Raw genomic sequence first — 26,034 nt, forward strand, 5'->3', positions numbered from 1 at the left:
CCAGGGGATCTTCCCGACCCAGGGATTGAACCCGGGTCTCCTGCATTAGAGGCAGACGCTTTAACCTCTGAGCCACAAGGGAAGCCCAAGAACCGCACAAGCTGCCCATATTAATGCAGCTCCCTTAATCCTATTATTATCTGTGCCTGTTGAAATAATTATACACATATTCAAACAGACACTGAAAGTGAAAGTCGCTTGGTTGTGTCCGACTCTTTGCGACCCCATGGACTGTAGCCCACCAGGCTCCTCTGTGCATGGGATTCTCCAGGCAAGAATACTGGAGTGGGTAGACGTTCCCTCCTCCAGGGGATCTTCCCAACTCTGGGGGACAACCCAGGTCTACCACACTGCAGGCAGATTCTTTACCATCTGAGCCACCAGGGAAATTCCAATGACAACACCCTGACAATACCAGCCACGATCATCTCGTTGACAAAGAATGGTTTCCCTGGTGGCTCAGATGGCTTGTATACCTCTCACTTGTTTATATGGGAAATGGGTCTTGAGGACCTAAGTCCAGGAAAGCGTTCTATACACCTTTCCTTTGGAAATGAGCATAACTAGAAGTAGCAATTTGGAGAAGAAGACGTTGAAAATGGCAGAAGAGGGGTCAGATGATTTAGCGTGAAGGCAGGCATTGCAAACAGTGAGGGGCAAGAGGGTTGACAGGACTCAAACGTTTTCTTTCCTCACGCCCGAGCAATTAGTTCTGGGACCTCGTAACCCAAGGATTCTAAGGTCATGTCGTAGAGTGATATAATCTGATGACTGCCAACATGTGATGACCGTCATCGTGGAGGATGACAAGAAATACGATGAAATGGAGAAAAATACGACTTTTTAAAAACAAACTCAGGCAAAGGGTGGCAGCGGGGATTTAAAGAAATGGGCATTAAAGGATCTCGCTGGGGTGATGAAAAGGTTCTAAAACTGATTGATGTGATAAATAGAATGTGATCATAGCATGGCTTGGTAATTTAATACAAACCACTGAATGGTACAAGTGGTTGAATTTCACAATACGTAAAGTGAAAAGTAAGTCATTCAGTCGTGTGTGACTCTTTGCGACCCCATGGACTGTAGCCCACCAGACTCCTCCATCCATGGGATTCTCCAGGCAACAGTACTGGAGTGGGGTGCCATGCCCTCCTCCAGGGGATCTTTGCTGACCCACGGATAGAACCCGGAACTGCAGGCAGATCCTCTACCATCTGAGCCATCAGGGAAGCCCTCATAATATGTTAAATGTCCCTTGAAAAAGTTGTAAACACATATTACATCATATAAAGAAAAATGATACAAAGGAAAAAGCACATTTTCAAGATTGAATTAAAATATATATAAATATATATATATATATATGTAAACTTAGAACAGAGTGTCCTCATGTGCTAGTGTAAACTGAATAAGGGGGTTGCACTTTCACACATTTTATCATTTTTCTCTTTTTCGTGCATGCGTGCGTGCTAAGTCGCTTCTGTCGTATCCAACTCTGGGTGACCGCATGGACTGTAGCCCGCCAGACTCTTCTGTCCATGGGAGTCTCCAGGCAAGAATCCCGGAGTGGGTTGCCATTTCCTCCTCCAAGGGATCTTCCCCACCCAGGGATCGAACCTGCGTCCTTATGGTTCCTGCATTGACAGGCGGCTTCTTTACCACTAGTGCCCCCTGGGAAGCCCCTCTCTCTTTCTGCTAAACACGTGGGTGTGAGTCGGGTGTGTCCTGATGTTCCCCTTGGGACACGGCCACTCGGGTGGACCTTCCACAGCGTCTCTCTGAGGCAGCCCCGTCAGGATGGGGAATGAACGTGCTTGAGAGAAGCCAAGGTCTCCGGAAAGGTAAATAATGCATGGGCAGAAACGTTCAGAGAGAAAAGCAAACGGGCTTTGACTCGCGGAGGAAACTAACAGGATAGAGTGCAGGGGAATGTCCCAGCTCAGGGGCTCAGGGCCGTGTTCACCAATGACTGGACCCCTGGAGGCCTTGGAGAGTTGGCACACGGTGTGGGCACGGTGGCTCAATGGCACATGGATTTCCGAAGGGCAAGTACAGGGCTTTTCACTGCCCCTGTCTTAAACGAGTCCCCGATACTCTCTTTATGGACAGTCCAAAGTCATGATTTTTAGTAAGCTCTCCAAAGACAGCAGTATCTTAAAGATTGAAAGTGGAAGCGGCTCGGTCCTGTCTGATTCTATTCGACCCCACGGACAATACAGTCCATGGGATTCTCTAGGCCAGAATCCTGGAGTGGGTAGCCTTTCCCTTCTCCAGGGCACCTTCCCAACCCAGGGACTGAACCCACGTCTCCCGCATTGCAGGTGGATTCTTTACCATTTGAGGCACCAGGGAAGCCCATGCTCAAGATTATTTCCAGGGAATCATGCAAGTCTTTAAATCAAAGCAGGTTTTTATTACTGAAACTCTGCCCAGGGTAGATGCTAATTCTCTCCAGTCGAATTTACTTAAATTCAATGATTAGGAAAGCCCCAGGACTGCAAGGAGATCCAACCAGTCCGTCCTAAAGGAGATCAGTCCTGGGTGTTCATTGGAAGGACTGATGCTGAAGCTGAAACTCTAATACTTTGGCCACCTGATGTAAAGAGTTGACTCACTGGAAAAGACCCTGATGCTGGGAGGGATTGGGGGCAGAAGGAGAAGAGGACGACAGCAGATGAGATGGCTGGATGGCATCACTGACTCGATGGACATGAGTTTGAGTGAACTTCAGGAGTTGGTGATGGACAGGGAGGCCTGGCGTGCTGTGATTCATGGGTCGCAAAGAGTCAGACAGGACTGAGCGACTGAACTGAACTGAACTGAACTGAATGACTCAATAGGTAAAGAATCCAAGTGCAATGCAGGAGATGTAAGTTCGATCCCTGGGGTGGGAAGATCCCCAGGAGAAGGAAATGGCAATCCACTCCAGTATTCTGGCCTGGAGAATGCTATGGACAGAGGAGCCTGGCGGGCGATACTTCATGGGGTCACAAAGAGTCGGACACGACTGAGTACACACACCATATGGTTTGTGGAAGGTGGATGGAGAGTCGTATTGGTAAACATGTTTTCATGAATGCCACAGTGGCATATCTGCTTTGGTTTCCAACTGCATGGAAAGAAATTCATTTCCAGAATGTTTATTCTTCCAACAGCCTAGGAAGAAGCCACAGCGCGCATCTTTTGCAAGAAAACCAGAAGTGTCTTCTACAAGAGATGATGGTGAAGCTGAAAATGCAATGAATTTCGTGCTTCAGGCAACATTCTCCTGGGACGGCACTGATGCCTTAGGGGACGACAGGTTTGGTGAAGAGGGAAATCCTAAGTCTTACTGAAAAATATAGGGAAGTCTGTGAATACACGTAACTGTGGGCAGCATCCTGAGCAAACTGATAAATAATCAACTGTCACATTCGTGCATGTGTGCGCACTCATTTAAGTCGTGTCCCCGTCTTTGCGACCCCGTGGATTGTAGCCCGCCAGGCTCCTCTCTCCATGGGATTCTCCAGGCAAGAATACTGGAGGGGGTTGCCATGCCCTCCTCCAGAGGATCTTCCCGACCCAGGGATCGAACCCGCATCTCCTGCATTGCAGGCCGATTCTTTTCCACTGAGCCACCTGGGAAGCCCTGTCGCGATCAAAGGAAAATGTAAAAGGACCGCAGACACGGTTCAGAATATCTCTGACAACGTAGTTTATCACAGGTCTCAGTGGACTTGCCCCTCCAATTTAGCTCACCAGCTGAACCAAGAAAAAATAATCAAAGTATAATGTCATGCACAAGGTTCATCCAGCTTAAAAGGTGCAAAAGCAAAGAAATCACAGGAAGAGCCCTCCCATTTGAAAACTCTGGTGGCAGCTATGTTCAGTGGTGGATGGGCATGTTCGCAATTTTTGACTTATTTTTTAAATTGGAGTAAAGTTGCTTTACAGTGCTGTTTTAGTTTGTGCTGTTTAACAGCATGTATCACCTACGTGAATACATATATGCCTCCCTCTTGAGCCTCCATCCCCAGCCGCCACTGAAATTCCTCAATTTTTAAAAGAAGGCCGCCCAAAGTCCCCATATTGATTCTTCCAATGGCTATAATGCTATATGGAATTACGTATTACCATGTATATTCTACACACACCATTGTACCTGGGAGACTTCTTTTCCTTAGCTAGAAGCCCTCCTTTGGCTGAAAATCGTTATGTAAGTAGTCACCCAGCCTCTTTCACGCTGTTCTGTTTGATAAAATCTGTAACCTGGTAATGGGCCTACTGGACAGAAGTGTATTTATTGAGGGTGGAAATGAGAGTTGGAAGAGAGGTGGGGATTACTGCAGTCAACCCAAAGATAAAGGGTCCTCACATAACCGGAATTTGAATATTTACTGCCTTTGTTGACAGAGATCCATCTAATCAAAGCTATGACCAATCTAGACAGCGGATTATAAAGCGGAGACATTACTTTACTGACAAAGGTCCGTGTAGTCAAAGCTATGGTTGTTCCAGGAGTCATGTACGGATGGGAGAGTTGGACCATAAAGAAGGCTGAGCGCCAAAGAACTGATGCTTTTGAACTGTGGTGTTGGAGAAGACTCTTGAGAGTCCCTTGGACTGCAAGGAGATCCTTAAGGAAATCAAGACTGAATGCCCATTGGAAGGACTGATACTGAAACTCCAATACTTTGGCCATGTGATGCAAAGAGCCGACTCATTGAAAAAGAACCTGATGCTGGGAAAGATTGAAGGTGGGAAGAAGAAGGGATGACAGAGGATGAGATGGTTGGATGGCATCACCGACTCAATGGACAAGAGCTGGAACAACCTCCAGGAGACGGTGAAGGACAGGGAAGCCTGGCGTGCTTTGGTCCATGGGGTCGCAAAGAGTTACACACGACTGAGCGACTGAACCCCAGCAACAGAAGTGATGGGCCACTGGTTCCACCTTCTGGACTTCAAGACCTTCAACTGTGTCCCTAGACCGAGGCCGGCTGGGCTGGGAGCCACACAGTGTGGCGCGGAGGGCAGAGAGAGGCCCGTGACCTGTGCTGGAGATCAGACAGGTGGCGGGAGGGCCCCAGGAGACCTTGTCTGCTCCTGGCTCCAGGTCGCATTTTAAGGTCAGCAGCAGAATCTGCTCGACCACTCACAGAGTCCTGGGATCGCCGCCCCCACCCAGAACAGGAGCAGCCCCGCCCACGACGACACCCAACCAGGAATCACCCCGAGGGCTTTTTTCAGGCCTGTCTGCAGCCGGCAGGACAGGCCTGATGGCCTGTCTGGACCCAGGGGCCTGCCCGAGGAGCAGGCATCATTCCATAACCTTGCCCTGCATCTCAGGGGCACCAGTTTCTGGGGTCCTTACACCCGAGCCTTGGCAGTTCCGCCTTTCCCAACAGGCTGCAGGGAAGACAGTCTTCCAGAGTCTCCCGGTCCAAACAGAGGCTTGGCCAAGCCCCATCTCCTGGTGAAAAGGCATCTCCCTGAATGCAAGTTCTGACCAGAGATGCTGTCTCAGGGGTGCTCAGCTGAATCAGTGAGAACCCTTCAACAGGAAGACCTCAACAATAAAAACTGAAACTCGGAGTGGAGGGGCCTCCCTGGTGGTCCAGGGGTGAAGATTTTGCCTTCCGGTATGACTCAGGGGCTCTGGGACAACCTAGAGGGATGGGATGGGGAGGGAGGCAGGAGGGGGGGTTCAAGAGGGAGGAGACATTCTGTATAGGTCTCACTGATTCATGCTGATGTTTGGCAGAAAGCAACAAAAGTCTCTAAAGCAATTATCCTTCCATTAAAAAAATACATGCATTTAAAATTAAAAAAAATAATAAAAAGATGTTGCCTTTCAATGGGTGTGGGTTCTCCAGGATGGAGAGCTAAGATCCCACCTGTTTCACAGACCAAAAAAAAAAAATAATAATAAAGCAGAAAGAGTGTTGTAACAAACCCCATAAAGACTTAAAGACAACAATAGGAACTTGAGACGGGAAACGGCACAGCAGTTGCTCAGAAAGTGAAACACGGAATGGCCGGGTGAGCTGGCCACACCCCTCAAATGACTCGCCCCGCTCTCTCAAAGACATCCGTATGCCCTGGGTTCAGGGCGGCAGGCTCCCCAAGAGGCAAAATGTGAAAGCCATGTGCACGCTCATCGACGGGGAAAGGGGTGAACGGAATGCAGTCCAGCCGTGAGACGCAGTAGCATTCAGCCACAAAAAGGAACGGAGTCGTGCAATGCACTACTGCTGCTGCTGCTGCTGCTAAGTCGTATCAGTCGTGTCCAACTCTGTTGAGGCCCCATAGACGGCAGCCCACCAGGCTCTTCTGTCCCTGGGATTCTCCAGGCAAGAATACTGGAGTGGGTTGCCATTTCCTTCGGGAAGACCTTTTAAAAAGCAAGGAACGCGGGGAGAGAAGGCAGACGCAAAAGGCCACCTACTGCGTGCGACTTCCTCGTATAGAAAACATCCAAAATGAGGATGGGGCATACATGTACACCCATGGCTGATTCATGTCAATGCATGACAAAAAACCACTAGAGTACCGTAAAGTCATTATCCTCCAATTAAAATAAATTATTTTTTTTAAAAAGAAAATATGTCCAAAATGAGTGAATCCCTGGACCCAGAAAGGAGACAAGGGGTACAGGCTAAAAAAGGCTCAACCAGGGTTCTGTGACCACCTAGAAGCGTGGGCAAGAGTTGGAGGTGGGAGAAAAGGGACACATGTATACCGATGACAGATTCGGGTTGATGTATGGCAGAGACCAACACAACATTGTCAAGCAGTTATCCTTCGATTAAAAAATAGATACGTTTAGAACAAAGGGAAAGCAGACTGAGTGGGGATGACTCCTGGAGGGCACGGGGTTTCAGGAGGGGATAATGAAAGCATTCTAGAACTAGATGGAGGCAGCAGTGCAACAAGGTTCACAATTGAGATGCTCTAGACTGGTTCACACCCACTCCAGTGTCCTTGCCTGGAGAATCCCAGGGACAGGGGAGCCTCATGGGCTGCCGTCTATGGGGTCGCACAGAGTCGGACACGACTGAAGCTACTTAGCAGCAGCAGCAACAGCAGAATGGTTCACTGCTTCAGTCCCTGGTTGGGGAACTGAGATTCCCTCAAACTGTGCCTTGTGGCCAAAAAAAAAAAAAAAATTTCTTAAATCAGTTTATTTATTTTAATTGGAGGCTAATTACTTTACAATATTGTAGCGGTTTTTGCCATACATTGACATGAATCAGCCATGGGTGTACATGTGTTCCCCATCCTGAACCCCTTTCCCACTTCCCTCCCCATCCCATTTTTTTTAAAAAAAATAAAAACTTCATTGTATGTTAGGTGAGTCTCACCCCAGGCTTTTGATACAAAGAATTTAACAAAGAAACGCATGGGGCTTCCCCGGTGGCTCCTGGTAAAGAATCCGCCTCCCAGTGCAGGAGACACAGGTTCAAGTCCTGGTCCAGGAGGATCCCACATGCCGTGGAGCAACTGAGTCCACACGCCACAGCTGTTGAAGACCACACACCCTCAAGCCTTCACTCCACAACAAGAGAAGCTACTGCACTGAGAAGCCTGAGCTCCAAAACTAGAGAGGAGCCCTGGGTCTCTGCAACAAAAGAAAGCCCGTGAAACAACGAAGACGCAGCACAGCCGGAAATTATAATTAAACAAATGAAGAAGTAAAAGAAACATCAAACTGAAGTTTAAAGGAAAAAAAATACCACCAAGCTTCCTAATAACACGAGCCTGATATTACATCCTCAAATGGAGATTTGGGCCAATGGCAAACCCCCACTGGGAGTGCACACAGGACAGAAGGTCACAGCTGGTGACAATCTGAACCCACCAGCTTAGCCCATGGACCACAGACTCGGGTGCAGGGAATCTTCTGATAAGCACAGAAGGATCGGAACACTCAGAGGACAGTGCAGTGAGAATTTCTGATCAATAAGAGAACAGTTTCAGCTGTAAGACCTGGCTGGACTGAAATTGATGTGGGGGGTGGGTGGGCCAGGCCTGACCAGGTAGCCAGGCTCATAGTGGAAGGAGACTGCTGGGTTTTGGGAGGCAGGGTCCTTTTGTCCACAGAGACCTCATCAAGCCTGCCTGTTGTTCAGTCGCTCAGTTGTGTCCAACTCTTTGCGACCCCGTGGACTGCAGCATGCCAGGCCTCCCTGTCCATCACCAACTCCCAGAGTTTACTCAAACTCATGTCCATTGAGTCGGTGATGCCGCCCAACCATCTATCCTCTGTCGTCCCCTTCTCCTCTCGCCTTCAATCCTTCCCAGTATCGGGGTGTTTTCAAATGAGTCAGTTCTTCATATCAGGTGGCTGAGTATTGGAGTTTCAGCTTCAGCATCAGTCCTTCCAATGAACACCCAGGACTGATCTCCTTTAGAATGGACTGGTGGGATCTGCTTGCAGTCCAAGGGACTCTCAAGAGTCTCCTCCAACACCACACCTTGAAAGCATCTGGTCTTTCCTGCTCATCTCCTCTCTCTCCAGAGTGGCCACCCCAGCACCACACGTGTTTATGAATAAGATGAAGACAGAGCTTCCATGAGTAAGAGGCGATTCTGGTGTAACATTATGGAATCTTCAATTATTTATTGGATTTCTCATTCCGTTATCAATATCAAATATAAGTAAACAATGCTAAAATGAGTTAGTTGATTCTGAAGCTGAAGCTCCAATACTTCCGCCACCTGATGCGAAGAGCGGACTCACTGGAAAAGACCCTGATGCTGGGAAAGATTGAGGGCAGGAGGAGAAGGGGACGACAGAGGATGAGGTGGTTGGATGGCATCCCTGACTCGATGGACATGAGTTTGAGTAAACTCTGGGAGATGGTGATGGACAGGGAAGCCTGGTGTGCTGCAGTCCATGGGGTCGCAAAGAGTCGGACGTGACCGAGCAACTGAACAATGACAACATTATTCATTTTTGCTTATACGTCCCTTTCTCCAAAAGATGGTGTGTAACTAGGCTCTTGGGTTCTCAGCATGCATCTTGTAAATCCTATTGAGGTTTCCCATGTCCTCCCAGAAAAAGGAAATCCTTTGTAGGCAGGATTCTAAGATGACCTCTCTGGCTTCCACCTCCTGGTACCCACATCTTTGTATGATTCTCTCCTGTTGAGTATGTGCACGTGAGCGGGGGCATCTAAGATGTGCTTCTCACCAGTAGGGCATGGAAAAAGTGAAGGGGTGTGACTGAGGTCCCCTAGTCAATTGTCTTTGTATGACTCAAAGAGGACATTGGTGGCAGTGGGCCTGGCCTCATCAGTGGAGCCCTTGGAAACAGACTCCAAGCCTCAGAAGAGGTGCTGGCATTCATGGGATAGTCATGGTGTGAAATGCCTGCAGGGACGGTTGATCCCTGGGAGTGAGGAGCCCACAGCCACAGGGAACTAGATTCTGCCAACATGCTGAGAGGGCTCGGAAGTGAATCTCAAGCTTCAGATGGACACAAATCACAGCCACTATTTTGCAGACTTGTAAAGGACTGTGAGCAGAGAAGCCAGCTAAGTCATGTACCAATACCTGACCTGCAGACTTGGAGATAGTTAGTGGATATTGTTCTAAGCCATTAAATTTAAAGTGGTCACTGGATAGATAATTACCAAAACACCCACTCCCAAGTATACATAAAATGGTAATAACACGATTCCATTTAACCAGGATGCAAAACCAGCAATTCACAGACATAGCAACCATAGCTGTTGTTTTAGTCACCAAGTTGTGTCTGACTCTTTGTGACCCCGTGGGCTGTAACCTGCCAGGCTCCTCTATCCATGGGATTCTCCAGGCAAGAGTACCGGAGTGGGTTGCCATTCCCTTCTCTGAGGGACCTTCCCGACCTAGGGATCGAAACTTCGTCTCCTGCATTGCAGGCAGTAGCGATGAGTCAAGTCAATTGGACTTACAAAGAATTCTCCACTTGTATTTCAAGCAAGCATGCCTGCCCCCGCCACCCCTAGACTCCTCCTTTGACTCTGTAACCCTCCCTCCGACCCCCTGGAAATGAAAAAAAATCCCTTTCTGGGTTTGAGCGAGGGAGACCATGGAGTTTTGGTCACTTGCAACCAAAAACTGTCTCTGTGTGCAGCCACAGCAGCTCTCGACATGCGTGACTTCCACCTCCTTGATCACTGAACTCATCACCTGCACTCACTGGCAGTCAGACGTTGCTGGAATCCCGTGCGTGTTGCCAAGCATACTGAGTCTGCCTTGGGATATGTACATTACGTGATGTGACCCAGAACGCCCAGGAAGACGAGTGGTTTTCGACACCCCTTTGGATGAGTCAACCATGGGACATGTGTCAAGACAGTGGAGTGGAAAAACTCTTGGCCCCAACACTCTCTATAGAATATACTTGTGGGTTTTTTGGTATTGTTGTTCCCAGCTCAGTGGCTCAGTGGTAAAGAATCCACCTGTCAGTGCAGGAGGATTCAATCCTGGGGTTGGGATGATCCCCTGGAGGAGGAAATGGCAACCCACCCCAGTCTTCTTGCCTGGAGAATCCCATGGACAGAGGAGCCTGGCGGGCTACCGTCCACGGGGTCGCAAAGAACCAGACCCGACTGAGTGACCGAAAACACCACCAGGTATAGGGTTGAACACAAAGGACAACGCCCCACCTAGAACAAGAACTGTCAAGCCCCGGTAACTTTGTTTTCCAGGGGACCCGGGGTGCGGTGTGGACATGTTTCTGGTTGTCACAGCTGTGGGCATTGCTCCTGGCATCCAGTGCGTAGACGCCAGGGATGCAAATGAATATCCCACAATGCACTGCGCGCAAAGAATGATACGGCCCCAGGCGTCATCTGTGCCAAGGTTGGAGAATGCTACTCTCGGGCAGACCCTTGGTCTTACTAATTCTCAAAGGCTTTTTCTTGACTAGCAGTTGTCAATAAGGGGTGACTCTGCAGCCCTTTCCCAACGCCCCACCCACGGAGACAGTGGTGATATCCAGAGTCATTGTGGTTGTCACAAGCGGGCTTATGCCCTCAGCACCTCCTGGATGGTGTCCAAGGATGAGACGAAACATCGGACAATGCGCAAGGCCCATTGGACGACAAAGAATTCTCCAGCAACACACGTCAACTGCACTCAGGCTGGTAAATCCTGACCCAGAGGCAGACAAGCTCGCCAAAGGACAACCGTCCTTTCTTCTTAATGAGCCAAAAATGGCACTGTTTCTTATGGAATCACATAGCCGGCCTTTCTAAGGTCGGGACAGGCCTTTCGGTTTGAATATCAGCTTGGGCCCTCAGTCTATTTGAGTAAAGAATGCTTTGCCTTTCAGGCGCACACGCTGGGGGCAGGGGTCAGAAGCTGTTCACGTCTGGGCCCAGGGTCCAAGGGGCACAGCTGTTCTCCCCAGCTTTTCTGGCCACATGTAGATTTCTGAGCGTTTTCACAGTATCGCAAAGCTATAGACTATAGAAAAGTCATGAGGTTGCAAGTAGTAAAAGTGGCTTCTAAGTGTATATGGGAGCATAGGATAGCACAGTAAATGGGAAGAAACCCACCCAGCACAAACACCATCTGATGTTCACAGTCACCACGGGCTAAAAGGGACCTGCTGGCAATTGCAATTCCTGGTCCACAGTCCCAAAATGCCCAGGGGGATTTCAGAATTCAGAAGTGTTTGGATTTGACAAGGTCACGGCTTTTACGAAAAAAAAAAAAAAAAGTAATATATTAAAATGATCCAAAGAACCCTCCCCCGCTTCAGAGCTGAACTGTCTTCAGGACAGTTTATGGCAATCATAACACAGAGAGTAGTTTGCTACAATGAAGCATTCATCTTCACACCATTAACACCATTTAACAACAAGCAAAGGCTGTAACTGGGTGAGATCTTCACCGAACATTATGGTGATCGTTTCAGAATAGATAACGGTATATCAAATCGTTACGCTGTACATCAGAACCGCATACAATGTTAGAGGTCAACGATACGTGAGTCAAACTGAAATTATCTATTCACTTGTCATTTAATAAAGAGGGAATACATATGTAAATATAGACATACATTTATTCACCATTACCTTCATATAACCTGGAGAAAGGAAATGGCAACCCACTCCAGCAGTCTTGCCTGGAGAATTCCATGGACAGAGGAGCCTGGCAGGCTACAGTCCATGGGGTTGCCAAGAGTCAGGCATGACTGAGCAACTATCACTCACTCACCTTCATATATAGAGATATATTAAATCTATATATGTATATATCCACCATTCAGTTCAGTTCAGTTCCGTCGCTCAGTCGTGTCCGACTCTTTGCGACCCCATGAATCGCAGCATGCCAGGCCTCCGTGTCCATCACTAACTCCCGGAGTTCACTCAGATTCACCATTACCATCGCATATATTGATTAAAAATATCCATATATGTATAAATTGACTGTCAACTGCACATATACAGATACAATATATCTTCAAATATATCACATAATGCACATACTTTTTTATTTTTTGGCCACACCACACAGCTTGTGGGATCTTTGATCCCCAACCAGGGAACTGGGGGGAACACTTGGCCCCTACAGTTGAAGTGGGCAGTCTTAACCACCGGCCTGCCAGGGAAGTCTCAGCATATACTTTTAGTGAAGTTTTGGACCACACCCCGCCATCACACATATTAATAGTTCTGCAGTCATAAACACAAGAGATCTTGGCATTCTCTCAGATAAAGAAAGAGTATTCAACACTACGTCAGTTTCACATTCCTGGATTCAGAATTAGCGTTGCTGCCAAACAAGCTGTCGAAACACTGGGCTTCCTAGTCTTTGCCTTTTCCTGGTTACAGACAAAGGGCTGGGAGTGGGAGGCCAGGGCTTGGAGAGAAGAAGGTGAGAAAGGCAGGTGCTGGCCAGGCCCGTCTATGCTGAAGAGCATCCTGGCCAACCCGAGAACTGATGCAACCCTAGGCTTTCCTCCTCTGTGACGGAGGTGGCAGGCAGGGACCCAGGAAACCCTGGCCCAGTGACTCAGCTCGGGCAAGCCGGGGCAGCCTCCAGCAGAAACAACCAGCTGCCAGGAAACGTGGAGACCTGCGAACAACGCGCCAGGGCCGTCTTCCCGCTTTTACCGTATACCTCGGGTGCGACTTCTTGTCTCCAGTTCAGAAGGTCTAAAGAGGGGGTGCTGTGCCTCCCCGAGAAGCCTTCAGCAGTGTCTGGAGATAATTATCGGACCGGGGCGGAGGTATGCAATGCTGTGTCTAAGTGGGAGGTTCTAAGTTTCCTACAGTGCACAGGACGCCCCCGTATCAAAGGGACATGTGGCCCCAAACATCATCAGTGTTCAGACTGACGACCCCTGCCCTCCTCTGAAGCTCTGCCTGACGCATTTCATTGTTTTATGAAGAAGAGTTGACGTACAACATTGTGTTAATTTCAGGAGTATTGCATAGCGATCCAGGGTTCTTGCAGATTACTTTCTGCTATAGGTTATGACGATGGTCCATATAATAACCTATAATAGGGTATTATAATGGCCATAATTCCCTGTGCTATACAGTAAATCCTTGTTGCTTATCTATTTCATATATAGTAATGTGTCTCCACGAATTCTATACCCCTAATGTGTCCCTGCCTGTGTCTCTCTCCCCTTTATTTGCTAACTCGCTTCAGTCGTGTCCAACCCTTTTCTACCCTATGGACAGTAGGCTGCCAGTCTCCCCTGTCCACAGGGATTCTCCAGTCAAGAATCCTGGAGTAGGCTGCCGTGCCCTGCTCCAGGGGGTTTTCCCAACCCATGTCTCTTACGTCTCCGGCATCGGCAGGCGGGTCCTTTACCACTAACTTCCTTGGTGGTTCAGCTGGTAAAGAATCTGCCTGCAATGCGGGAGACCCAGGTTCGATCCCTGGGTTGGGAAGATCTGGAGAAGGAAATAGCCACCCACTCCAGTGATCTTCCTTGGAGAATTCCATGAACAGGGGAGCCTGGTGGGCTACAGTCCACGGGGTCACAAAGAGTCGGACACGACTGAGAGATTCACACAACAACACGTCTCTCTCTCCTTGAGTAAAAGTTTGTTGTGTGTCTATTTTTGTTTTGTATACGTATTCATTTGTATTATTTTCACGATTTCACATACAAGTGATATACAGTACATGTCTTTCTCTGTCTGACTGGTCACTAAAGAGGAAGACCCTCTAGATCCATCCATGCTTTTGCAAATGGCAACATTTTGTTCTCTATTTATGGCTGAGTAATATTCTGTTGTGTATATGGACCACATATTCTTAATTCAAATGTCTGTTGGTGGGCACTGGGGTTGCTTCCACGTTTTGGGTATTGTAAATAGTGCCTGATGAAGCTGAACCTCCAATCCTTTGGCCACCTGATGCGAAGAACTGACTCACTGGAAAAGACCCTGATGCTGGGAAAGATTGAAGGCGTGAGGAGAAGGGGACAACAGAGGATGAGATCGCTGGATGGCATCACCGACTCAACGCACACGAGTCTGAGTAAACTGTAAAGGAGAGCCCCCAGCCCCCGGCCAAACTCTCCATCCGTCTGTAGGCAAGACAACCCCTCTCCTGGAAACACAAAGAGGAAGACTAACTCTGGGACCCATCTGGTGTGACCTGGGGGCTCTCGACCAGAGTTGAAAGTCAATGGGACTTCCCTGGTGGTCCAGCAGCTAAGACTCCGCGCTCCCAATGCAGGGGACCCGGGTTCCATCCCTGGTCAAGGGAACTAGATTCCACGTGCCACGACTAAAGATCCTACATGCTGCAACTGAGATCCAGCGAAGCCAAATATGTAAATAAGAATGTTCAGTTAAAAAAAAAAAAAAGGAAAACAGCAAATCCAGCTGCTGCTGCTCCAGCTGAGCCCAGCGCTGTGTACTTCCCGCTCTCGACGAGTATTTCACGACTGCTGACGTCAGCTCTTGCGTCTTTCACCAGGTTTTTTTGTTTTCCGTCTTGGACAGCCTCGGAGGTGACGCTGCACCTGTGTTTCATCATCAATCCCTCTTTTATTACCTGGATCCCAGGGTGCTGGGTGAGAGCTTGCTGAGCAGTGACCGAGTTTTTCAGGGCTAACATCCAAACAAGGCGGGGAGTTTAAGCAGAAGCCAGGAGCCCAACAAGACAGCGGAGGTGGTGATGGGGTCTGGAGAACACGGCTTGGAGATTTTACCCAGAAACTATTTTTTATTATTTTATTTTTAAGACTTTTTTTTTGATGTGGACCATTTTAAAGTCTTATTTAAATTTGTTATTTTTGTTGTTGTTGTTGTTGTTTTGCTGAGAGGCCTGTGGAAACTTAGTTCCCTGACCAGGGATCTAACCTTCATCCCCCTGCACTGGAAGGTGAAGTCTTAACCATTGGATCACCAGGGAAGTCCCTACCCACCATCTTAAAAAAAATTTTTTTTAATTTATTTTTTATTAAAAAAAAATTATACCAGTTTATTGCTTCCAACCCATCTCCCTCCACCCTCCTGCATCCACGCTCGGGCATGTAACCCCAAGGACTGCAGCCCGCCAGGCTCCTCCGTCCATGGACTTTTCCAGGCAAGAATACTGGAGTGGGCTTGCAATTTCCTTCTCCGATTTATTTTTCATCGGAAGATAACTGGTTTACGATGTTGTGTTGGTTTCTGCCACATATCAACTCGAATCCGTTCCGGGTATACACGTGTCCCCTCCCTCTGGAGCCTCCCTCCCACCTCTCACCCCATTCCCTGAAGGTCATCCCGGAGCACCAGGCTTGAGTTCCCAGCACCATACAGCCACTTCCCACCGGGTACCTATTTTGCTCATGGTAGTGTACGAGTTTCAGCACAACTCTCTCCATCTGTCCGACCTACTCCGTTCCAGAGACCACAGTCTGTTCTCCACGTCTGCGTCTCCATTCCTCCTCTGCAAATACGTTCCTCTTTCTAGGTTCCGTATATGTGTGCTGATATCTGCTTTTTCTCTTTCTGACTCACCTCACTCTGTATAACAGGCTCTAGGTTCACCTACGTCATCTCAATTGACTCAAACGTATTCCTTTTCATGGCCGAGTAATAGTCCACCGTGTACGTGTACCACAATTTGTTTATCCATCCACCTGTCGATGGGCACCTAGGTTGCTTCTATGTCATACCTACTGGGACTTCCCTGCTAGCTCAGACGGTAAAGCGTCTGCCTACAATGCGGGAGACCCAGGTTTGATCCCTGGGTGGGGAAGATCCCCTGGAGAAGGAAATAGCAACCCACCCCAGTACTCTTGCCTGGAAAATTCCATGGGCAGAGGAGCCTGGTAGGCTACAGTCCATGGGGTCGCAAACAGTCAGACACGACTGAGCAACTTCACTTCTTCTTCCTAGCTGCTGTAAATAGTGTTTCGAGGAACACTGCCTACCCACAATCTTTTAAAGACAGTTTCTGGAGAAGGAAATGGCAACCCACTCCAGTACTCTTGCCTGGAAAATTCCATGGACAGAGGAGCCTGGTAGGCTGCAGTCCATGGGGTGGCAAAGAGTAGGACACGACTGAGTGACTTAAACAAAAGAAAAGAAAGGGGGAAAAAAAAGAGAGAGGGAAAAAAATATAAAGACAGTTTCATTCAACCTTTTAAGGCATACCTGACAGACACTGTTTACCCTTTAAATACAAATAGAGGGACACATTTTTTTCTCTCTCTTCTTTTATCTCTGAAAGCTTTTACACTTCTGAGTTCTGATAGCATCAGTTGTTACGATTACAATCTCATTATAAATGAATATGGGGCAATATCTCAGTTGGCAAATAGGAATGTCCCTGCAAACAGCAATTCACAGGAATAATCTCTCGGGTATCCTCACGTGGTTCGTGAACACACAGAGTGCCGTTGGCAAATAACCGTGACACAGAGGACTCTTTCGAGAAAACAGCCTCACCATTTTTAGTGACATCATCGTAGATGACCATGATTTCTATCAGTCCCTCTCATTCAGTGTGCAAGGGACAGCAGAAAGGAAAAAAACTGAGGTAGACAGGAAATATGTCCACCCTCAGATAAGAAGAAAAGCAAGCAAGAGGTGGACATCTTAATTCATTCTGATGATTTGTTCATAAGAGAAACAGGAAGCCTCAGGCTGAATGGGGTTTACACGCATTTCTTAGCCTCTATCGCTGGGAGAAAAATCACATCTTTGGTTGGTTCATAATAAGCAGGTTATGGTGGGGCATTCACTGCAAAGGATACATTGTCCCAAATGCTGATTTTCTGTAACTGATAGACAAGCACAGAATAAAACGGTTGAACTGCAAATGCGTTCCCTGTTTAACCCAGCTCCTCTATAAAGACACGAGACAGCCAAACCCTGGAATAATAAACAGCACATCCAAAAACACAGCCGTTGCAGCCACAAAGAACCCGAGACGCAACTGTCCTGAGGACGAACTGTTCGATGTGCAAGCCTCTTGGTCAGGAAACGTGGTTGTTTGCCGTTTTTTAGGACACAGATTCAAGTGGTTCATGACAGAGTTATTCATATATTTAAGAAAGAAAACAAAGGTGCAAAGTGAAAAAAGAAAAGAAAAAGGAAGAAAATAGTGGACCTGCTATTCATTCTGGCTCCAAATTGTTTTGGAAAAAGCAAGCAGTTGCTTTTCCAAAGCAAGCTGAGAAGGACATCAGTCTTTCACAGAATCCGTTTCAGGGCACATGCGTCTTATTTATATTTCTTGTATTGAACTAAGAAGCAATGGTTCTGATACCATGGTTGGCAAGGTAATTGCTTACATTTCTCTCTTGAGACAAGCTATAGCACAAAATGCATCTCTCTGCTCACTTCCTCTTAAGAGTTCTTCCTCCTGAAATCTCCATTACTTTTTTTTCCTTTTTTAACTTTTAAAAATTATTTATTTGTCCATACCAAGAGACATGTGGACTATTAGTTCCCAGACCAGGGATTGAACTCACTCCCCTTGCCTTGGAAGCACGGAATCTCAACCAGTAAACCGCCAGGACGTCCCACCACTATTCTTTTTACCAAACTCGTGTTTAGGGCTTTCATCCAGAAAGAAAGACAAAAAGACTATCTAGCAATTGATTCCCTCTCCCAGGAGACCTCCTTGTTTCAGAGCAAACAAACAAATGACTGCTTATCAGATAAACCGCTGCGGGTGGCTCTGCAGGTTTCTCCAAAAGGTAACAGTCTTTTCTTTGCAAGGTAAGCTTTCATTACTTCCACTCTAGATGGTTCAGAAATCTGTCTCATCCTTCAGCCACCTGATGCAAAGAACCGACTCATTGAAAAAGACCCTGATGCTGGGAAAGACTGAGGGCAAAAGGAGAAGGGGGCGGCAGAGGACGAGACGGTTAGAGAGCATCACCGACTCGGCGGACAAGAGCTTGAGCAAACTCCGGGAGAGACTAGAAGGCAGAGGAGCCTGGTGTGCTGCTGTCCACAGGGTCACAAAGAGTCAGAGACAACTTAGCAACTGAACAACAAAAAGCCCTTCGAAAAATTTAATCAAGTCGTGACCTGTAGGCTATTTCACTATCCTATAAAAGGAACAAAACAGGAAGCTGTAGACGAGGCCCTTAGCCAGGAGCCGTTTTCTATCTGAATCGCTTGGCAATTGAGAAGCGGGGGGGGGGGTGGGGGCGGCGGCGGGGGGAATGAATGCAACTCACCAAGCTATTCACTGTGAAACAGACAAGGTGCTCCGACTTGATCACAGGACCTCATACAGCTTCTCCGACTGACCACACGGGAGGACACCCTGGGCCCCCTGCCTGCCTGGCTTCTGAAGAGTCACTGCACGGCCCCGGGGAAGTTATAAGGAACCATCACCTGGCCGTAAAGTCATCCCTGAATCTCTCATAAAAAAGTTATCTAGGCCCCACGCCTGCATCTCTCCACGTGTCTGTCCCTGACAGCCGAGTGCCTCATGCATAAATCAGAAAGGGAGCTGGGCTTGCTGACCTCAGTCGTCACGCCATGGGGGAGGAAGGAATCAAAGGGACATGATGGTCATCTCGGAGGACGTTTATGCAGAGCACTTCGGAGGTGCGCTAGGGCTGGCCCACGGCCGACAGGCACGCCCCAGGTGTGAGTGGAGAGGGGGCGTGCTGAAAGGCAGGGGGTGGGGGCACGTGCGGGGGCCACTGATCACCTGGTGGTCCCCAGTGGGGGGGCGGCGGCGGGTGAGGTCTGGCACACAGCATGCTCCGTGCACAGTGAGCAGGAAACCATTCCCGCCTCCCTGCCCATCGCCCCCACATGCTGCACACGGAGCCCCGAGGAATGCATTCCTCACCACCACCCTGGGCGAGGATGCTCAGCCAGGTCACCCACCCACCCACCCCCCAGTCTCGTGGGCGGGGTGCAAAACAGCAGAGAGGAAGTGAGCCCGGGATGCCCCTGCCCACACGTCTGGGGGACATCTCTACCCATCAAAAGATAACTCGCCCCTGTGTCTCTCTGGGGGCTTCCCTGGCGGCTCAGGGGTAAAGAATCCGCCTGCAGTGTGTGAGACCTGGGTTTGATCTCTGGGTCGGGAAGATTCCCTGGAGAAGGAAATGGCAACCCACTCCAGTATTCTTGCCTGGAGAATCCGTGGACAGAGGAGCCTGGCGGGCCGCAGCCCACAGGGGTCGCAAAGAGTCAGACGTGACTGAAGCGACTCAGCACACACATCTCTTTTCTTTCTTTATCTGGCCGTGCCAGGTCTTCTTGCGACACACGGAAGCATCTACCTTAGTGTTATGAGGGATGGATGTAGGTCCCTGACCAGGGATTGAACCCAGGCCTCCCGCATTAGGAGCGTGGAGTCTTAGCCACTGGACCACCAGGGAAGTTCACACCCTGTCTCTTTGACCAAGTCCCCTCCTGTCATCATTTTCTTTTGTTTAGGTTTAAAAAAAACCAGACTAACTGCGTCTTTGTTTTCATGATTCCCCATGAACAAATAAAACATTAGTTTTAATTGTTTTGTGTGCCCCGGGCATTTGGCAGGTTTTCCTATAATTAATACATCACGCAGTGGCTGCTGACAGATTTCCCCGTTCTTTAAGGAAACCCTAAGGTGAAACCTGCAAAAAAAGAGTTGAGCCTGAGTAAGCATGGCAACCCACTCCAGTACTCTTGCCTGGAAAATCTCATGGGCCGAGGGGCCTGGTAGACTACAGTCCACGGGGTCGCAAAGAGTCGGACACGACTGAGCAACTTAAAGAAGAGAAGCATGACCTGAGGGGAGTTTCTCCAATGGCTCAGTGGGCAAGAATCCGCCTGCAATGCAGGAGATGTGGGTCCCATCTGTGGGTGGGGAAGATCCCCTGGAGGAGGGCATGGCAACCCACTCCAGTATTTCTTGCCTGGAGAATCCCATGGATAGAGGAGCCTGGCGGGCTACTGTCCACGGAGTCGCAGAGTCAGACAGGACTGAATTGACTTAGCATGCATGCATGCGTGACCCAGACATCATCCAAAGGTGACATCTGGTCTTGGGGTTGGTGGGGGGATGCGTCTACAAAACTTACTTGTCGGAGAGATGGTTCAAAGCGTGGCTTGGAGGTCACGATTCCAGCACACCCTGGGATGTTTGTGGTCGCAGACCGCTGTAAAGGGTCAGACCACAATGGCTTTAGATTCTAAAACTCTTGGCTTACTTCCAGGGTAAGTCAGTTAGCCGTCCATTAAGGTGTGGTCTTAGTGGGCCCGGGCCCTGGAAAGAATGAGGAAGGAGCCTCTGGTGTCCTTATGGATCATTCCCTACCCTTCTAGCTGCTCTTGGGTCTCTCCCAGCAAGGAATATGTAGGGACTGGCAAGGTCAAAGGGCAGACCACACCCCTACGACCTCATACTGCCCAGAGATGGCTCCGGGCCTCTGGAAGCCGACCTGCCCTCAGAAGCGCCTTGGAACAAGTTCTCGGGACCTGTCCCAGCAGATTTCATCCCCAGGGGCAACTCCAGAGCCTGAGGGGTGGTTTCCTCTCAGCTGGAGTCTCTCCCACCCCCAGGAGCAGAAATCCCAATGGCTGCAAGATCTTGGCTCTGCCCGTCACCATGAGTCACCGAGGTCAGCATTTCCAAGCACCCAGGCCAATCCAGCTTTTACCGGCATAGCACCCTTGCCTGGTCCCTCAGGCAGGGATCAGCTCCTCGGGGCCCCAGATCTTCAGCCTGAGGTCTCACCCTCTCTAAGGGGCCTCTCTGAGTCCTCACAGGGCAGGGGTGAAGCAAGAAGACTCACCTCCACTCTCATACACACTGGGAGAGTAAGTTCAGTTCAGTCACTCGGTTGTGTCCAACTCTTTGCGACCTCATAGACTTCAGGATACCAGGCCTCCCCGTCCATCACCAACTCCCAGAGCTTTCTCAAATATTATGTTCATTGAGTCGGTGATGCCATTCAACCATCTCATCCTCTGTCATCCCCTTCTCCTCCTGCCTTCAATCTTTCTCAGCATCAGGGGCTTTTCCAGTGAGTCAGTTCTTCACATCTGGTGACCAAAATATTGGAGTTTCAGCTTCAACATCAGTCCTGCCAATGAATACTCAGAACTGATTTCCTTTAGGATGGACTGGTTGGATCTCCTTGCAGTCCAAGGGACTCTCAAGAGTCGTCTCCAACACCACAGCTCAAAAGCATCAATGCTTTGGCGCTCAGCTTTCTTTATAGTTCAACTCTCACATCCAGACATGACTACTGGAAAAACGCTCTGGGAGAGCCAGGATTCTAATCCCAGAGAAAGCTGTTGTCTTCCTTTTTTAAAAAAAAAAATTAATTATTTTCAGTGGAGGCTAATTACTTTACAACATTGTGGTGTTCTTTGCCGTACGTTGACATGAATCAGCCATGGGTGTGCGACCCAGCAATGCCACTGCTGGGCGTACACAGCGAGGAGAGCAGAAATGAAAGAGACAGTGTTCAACGCAGCCCTGTTCACAATAGCCAGGTTGTTCTTTTCTGTTCCTGCTGCTAGAACACAGAGCCCACGGTGGTTTCTGCTGCCTGCATTAACTATTCCTCCAAGACTTTTTTTTTTTTTTTTTTTGCCCCTGAGCCAGCCCTTACTACCCTGCTATCATAAACATTCCCTTCCCACCCCAAGGATTTATCTTACTGAATGGAAGGCAAATTTAAAGTCAGGCCCCAGGCTAACTATGTGAGCAGCCCGGAGCAGTGGTTGGCTCTTGTCCTGCATTCAAGGCAAGGTTCCTCACCAGATAAAGAACCAGGGTGCAGTGCATGGAACGTCAATGGAGGCTCCTTCGGGGCCAGTTTTGGGGGGAGGGGGGCTTCCCTGGTGGCTCAGACAATAAAGAATCTGCCTGCTGATGGAGGAGACCTGGGTACAATCCCGGGGTTCGGAAGATCCCCTGGAGGAGGAAATGGCAACCCACGCCAGGATTCTTGCCTGGAGAATTCCCATGGACAGAGGAGCCTGGTGGGCTACAGTCCGTGGGATCCCAGAGAGTCAGACACGACTGAGCAACTGACCCTTGGGCCAGTTTTAGACACTCAAGTGAAAAGACTGTACCTGAGCCATTTAAGCCACTGGGCTCTGAGGTCAGGAAGAACAGAGGCTTTGTGTTATTTACCCTTGCAGGGAATTCCCTGGTGGTCCAGGAGTCCACTCCGTGTCCCAAAGGCAAGGGATGCAAGTTCGATCCCCAGTTGGGGAACTAAGATCCCACATGCCAGGCACCCTCCAACCGCCCGCCCCTCCAACTCCCCGCCCGCCGACCCCTGCAGAACAGAAACCTTGTAGAGGCCTAGAAATGGAATTGTTCGAGGTGGAACCTCGGGGATGTTCAACACCTGTCTCACTACACGGATCACCAAGGGAATCCTCAAGCTAAAACCGGACACGCCTTCCCGCTTGGGACTCTGCAGAAGACTCCAGTGGACAAACAGCTGGTAGAGAATCCCAGCAGAGGGCAGTCAGTCCAAGACTGGCAAGTGGAGACTCATTCTCCAAGACCGATGTGAGGCTTGGCCCTGAGGATGTTGAGTGGGGGGACTGACATCTCAGGGCAAATCAGGCAGCTGGGACCAGGGCGACCGGACCTCGTGGGAGGCTCCCCTCTTGAGCAAGACGGGGGCCTGGAAGCTCAGGATCCACTGGGCGGCTGCCTTATGATTGTCTGCAATCAGCTTCTATTCTCTCTGTACGTATGGGACCAAGTGGGCACACTCCCAGCGTACCAGTTCTGCTGTGAATTTCAGGATGGGCTCAGCTACTCTCTAGCAAGCCACCGCCACCTCCAAAAGCCCAGGAATGTTCACTAGTACATACAGAAGGGATAAACAACAAGGTCCTGTGATACGAGAGAATAGGAGAAGAATACACGTGGCTAACTGAGTTGTTTTGCTGTACAGCAGAGATTAACACAACACTGCAAATCAAGGATACTTCCGTAAAATGTGCAAAAGTAAAGCCCAGGAATGTCAAAGAGTATATACAGAATGGATAAACAACAAGGTCCTGTGATAAAACAGAATGGAAGAGAATACACGTGGCTAACTGAGTCACCTTGCTGTGCAGCAGAGATTAACACAACGCTGCAAATCAAGGATACTTCATTGACGTGTATAAAAGTAAGGTCCAGAAACCTGAACGAGTATATATATAGAAGGGATAAACCACAAGCTCCTACTACAGTGGGACCTCTACAGAGCACGGGGAGCTCTATTCAATACCCTGTGAGAAAAGAGAAAGGAAAATTACAGGGCAGCAAAAGAGAAAACAAGACCTGGATGCTGGGAAAGACTGAAGGTGGGAGGAGAAAGGGGCAACAGAGGATGAGCTGGTTGGATGGCATCCCCAACTCGATGGACATGAGTTTGAGTAAGCTCTGGGAGTTAGTGATGGACAGGGAGGCCTGGCGTGCTGCAGTCCATGGGGTCGCAAAGAGTCGGACACGACTGAACGACTGAACGACTGAACTGAATTGAATGGAGAAACAGATATAGACAAAGACTTGTGGACACAGGGAGAAGGGAGGAGAGGGTGAGATGTATGGAGAGAGTAACATGGAAACTTACATTACCATATGTAAAACAGATAGCCAACGGGAATTTGCTGAATGTCTCAGGAAACTCAAACAGGGGCTCTGTATCAACCTGGGGGTGAGGAGGGAGATGGGAGGGAGGTTCAAAAGGGAGGGGACACACGTATACCTATGGCTGATTCATGTTGAGGTTTGACAGAAAACAGCAAAATTCTGTAGAACAATTATCCTTCAATTAAAAAATAAATTAAATCTAAAAAAAAGAGAGAATGGAAAAGTGTATATATATATATATATGTTTATCTGAGTCACTTTGCTGTACAGCAGAGATTAACACCACACTGTACATCAAATAAACTTCAGTAAAAGGTATAAAAGTAAAGCCCAGAAATGTGAACTATTATATACAGGAGGAATAAACAGCAAGATGCTACTGTATAGACCAGGGCACGCTATTTGATATCCTGTGATAAGGCATAGTGGAAAAAGAATACGAAAAAGAATATATATGTATAACTGCATCACTTCGTCATACAGCAGAAATTAACACAACACTGGAAATCAGCTCTACTTCATTAAAAAAATATATTAAAAAAAATAAAGCCCAGAAATGGTAACGATTATACACAGGTTGAGTACACAAGATCCCATTGTATAGCACAGGGAACTGTATTTGATATCTTGTGATAAATCATAACGGAAAAGAATATTAAAAAACAACAACAACAATGGACCACCACCTTGGTGGCTCAGACAGTACAGAATCCACCTGCAATGCAGGAGATGGGGGTTCGATCCCTGGGTCGGGAAGATCCCCTGGAGAAGGAAATGGCAACCCACTCCAGTATTCTTGTCTGGAGAATGCCACAGACAGAGGAATCTGTGTCCGTGGGGTCTCAAAGAGTCAGACACGACTAACACTTTCACTTTTTTTTCCATACATATTTGTAACTGAATTGCTGTGCCGTATGGCAGAAATTGACACCACCCTGTAAATCGACTCTAACACGTAAAAAATATGAAAATAAAAATGAAGCCCAGAAATGCTAGAACACGACAAAAGCTGTTATATCTCTAAGTCCTGTCCAACTCTTTGCAGCCCCATGGACCGTAGCCCGCCAGGCTCCTCTGTCCGTGGGATTCTATAGGCAAGAATACTGGAGTGGGTTGCCATTTCCTTCTCCAGGGGATCTTCCTGACCCAGGGATTGAACCCGGGTCTCCTGCATTGCAGGCAGTTTCCTTACCAACTGAGCTACATGTTGAGACCCTCCATGGAGGCTAAAGGGAGGTTCGCGGGCAGCAAAGAGCAGAACACACGTGGACCCCACTCACTGACTCAGTCCTCTGGGGCTACACGTAACATGAACCGGAGCTGAGCAACAGAGGGAGATGTAAAAAATCTGAGTCATTTCAAGGCTGCCGTTTTCGGTTATTTATGGTTTTTAATTATCAAGCACGACCCATTTCTTCACGAGCTGGGCTAATCACAGTCTTGTCTTTGATATACTGCTTTCGGGGACTTGAAGGTATTATGGCTTTATTATCAAACCCCAAATCGAGACCCAGTAAATTACCTTCCTCTAGGTGGCATTCCAGTGACTCCAAGAGGCGAGGGGGTCACCGGGATTGATTGCCACGGAGGTTCTTTCAGGGGAGACGGGGCTGGAATAGATGCATTTTTAAACGTTCTTCCTTATCCATTCCTATACTGGCTGGCTGCCCACAAACATATTTGACTGAAATGTGTCCGTAAAGGAACAAAATACATGTAGTATATCGGTTTGCTCCATCCCGTCCACTGAACCTATTACACAACTCTGAAGCTTGAATGATTCTCTTTACCCTTTCTTTGCATTACACAAACACCAGACTATACAGAAGGAATCTTCATCTACGTTTCTTGTCCTTTTCTTTTTTTGGCTGTGCTGGGTCTTGCTACTCTGGCTTTTCTCTGGTTGTGTTGAGCGGGGTCTGCTCTCTAGTTGCGGGGTGTGGGCTGCTCACTGAGGTGGCTTCCCTTGTTGTAAAGCACAGACTCTAGTGTTCACGGGTTTCCGAAGCTGTGGCTCCCAGG

The 26,034-nt window shown here is 48.5% G+C and overlaps 1 non-coding gene across 1 annotated transcript; it reads left to right on the top strand.

Moving 5' to 3' along the window:
• Nucleotides 1-16,122: 16,122 nt before the first annotated feature.
• TRNAC-ACA lies at nt 16,123-16,194 on the top strand. Its single transcript has one exon. It is a non-coding gene; the product is annotated as a tRNA-Cys (tRNA).
• The last annotated feature ends 9,840 nt before the right edge of the window (nt 16,195-26,034 follow it).

The sequence above is a fragment of the Oryx dammah genome, unplaced genomic scaffold, assembly GCF_014754425.2.
Source record: "Oryx dammah isolate SB20612 unplaced genomic scaffold, SCBI_Odam_1.1 HiC_scaffold_23, whole genome shotgun sequence".
Lineage (NCBI taxonomy): Eukaryota > Metazoa > Chordata > Mammalia > Artiodactyla > Bovidae > Oryx > Oryx dammah.